Source organism: Branchiostoma belcheri, unplaced genomic scaffold (assembly GCF_001625305.1).
Source record: "Branchiostoma belcheri isolate BF01 breed outbred unplaced genomic scaffold, Haploidv18h27 scaffold2, whole genome shotgun sequence".
In the NCBI taxonomy this organism is placed as follows: domain Eukaryota; kingdom Metazoa; phylum Chordata; class Leptocardii; order Amphioxiformes; family Branchiostomatidae; genus Branchiostoma; species Branchiostoma belcheri.
Genome location: NW_017803490.1, coordinates 1,615,150 through 1,617,177, shown reverse-complemented (window position 1 = coordinate 1,617,177; position 2,028 = coordinate 1,615,150).

The window sequence follows — 2,028 nt, the reverse complement described above, 5'->3', positions numbered from 1 at the left end:
CCCCGGCCTGTTATCTCTCTTATTTGGCCAATTTCTACTCTTTCCAGCCGCCTCCTGAAGACTGGTAGAGGCTAAGCTAAACTGGCCCAAGATGCATTTTCTGTATTTTTATTTTATTTTATGAAGATTTACCACATTTGTGGAAGGATTGACATAACAGGTGACTATCACCTCTTCAAGATGTCAACCCTGAGACCAGACTGTAAGGTTTGAACCACTCACACCGGGAAGGTCCCCTACTCTTTTCAATAAGTGCGGTGGGTTCTTTAACATGCGTGGGGTGTGGCTCTCCCAAACATGGGACCTCCATGTAACTGAACATCCTATCCGAGGGACGTTCCTAACCGAAGCTAGGTACTCATTTACACCTGAATGAAGTGAGGAAAGTCGTGTAAAGTGCCTTTCCCAAGGGCACAAGATCGGTGACACCGGGCAGGATTTGAACCCTCGACCTCTTGGGCCTGGGCTGAACACGTTACTGCTTACTGCTACGCCACAATGTGTGTTCACATCTGGTCAGCCCCACCTGTTGACAACTTGTATTGGTGTTAACCAGGTCAGGTGTGTGCAGGTATTGAAGCAGTGATTGGCCTGGACAGGAAAGTAAATTTACACATCCTCAAAGTCAACACTCTTAAGCCTTATGTGTGTCATTGCATAGTGCTTATGTGTCAGGTAAATTAGCACAGGTACTGAAAGGGCATCAAATTCAGAGGGCTAGTAGAGGCAGGGCTGCATACAGTAGCCTCTACCAGGATTCAGAAGCGGTTAGAGAGTGGTAAGATACTAGTAGATGATATACCAGGGGAGTTGTTCAAGTAGTTTTGGAAGCGGCAAACTATTCCTTTTGCAGACCAACTCCTCTGGCATGGTGTTATTATATCAATTTGACCAAATTGTACTCTTTCAACCCACTTCTGAAGCCTGGTGGAGGCTACCTATAATAAAACATTTGACCCCCATATTTTAATTTGAAGGGCCGATTGTTTTCTTCTATGTTTGAAGACACTAGGTTTTGTTGAGTTACTAGTACCTTACATTTTTGTGTGTATTTTTTCAATAGACCACACAAGTAAATATGAAGTAAACATACACTTCTTTTAGTAGTAAATGTACCAAGACCTGAATTTGAGTAACATGACAAACTACATGGGATGTTGCGTAGTATAGCATGTTGTTGTTACCAGTGTCTAATTAAAACACGGTTAAACTATTAGGTGATTGCTCAAGTGTGTGATGTTTAGTGATGGAAAATTTTACTGTTTCATTCTCTATCATTCTTACAGTCAATTGACTAGACTGTTAAATCGGGCAGCCAGGATTATTACTGGGCGATCACTCAAAGATCGTGTACCTACAGAAACCCTGCTTGCAGAGGCTGGTATGGTACCCCTGGCTGAAAGGGTGAAACTGAACACATTAGTAACTGTACACAAGGCAGTTCGCCACAAGGCACCTGCCTACATGACACATATGTTCAAATGGCTGTCACCCCCAGTGCTGAGAGTTCGTACTCGCACTGCTACGAAACAGCTCTACAGCTTCGACCCTCACATGCTGGACACTCCCAAAGCACATGTGGAATCTTTCAAGGGCAGCCTGCAGTACCAAGGGCCAGTCCTGTGGAACTGTCTTGCTGCTGACCAGCGGCAACTGATAGCAACGTCAGCTTTTAAAAACGGACTGTAGATGACCGCAGATGAAATGTGCCTATATTGTATACTGTGATTGTTTTGTATAATATGTAAATGTTTGTAATATTTGTTGTATATTGTTGCGTTGAACTTGTGTATGTAATTTTTAATGTGTGCCCAGGGATACCTGAAAATCAGATCAACTGATCTGAGGTATGCCCTGGTGAAATAAATAAACTTGAAACTCTCATTGCTATTCATATCAATGTAACATAGTGGCAAACAGGTGGCAAAGGATAGCAATTACTAGTTTCATTATGTCCATATACTGTACCATACTCACTATAACTGACAGAAATTAAACTGAAGCACACAAGAACTCTGACAACAATTG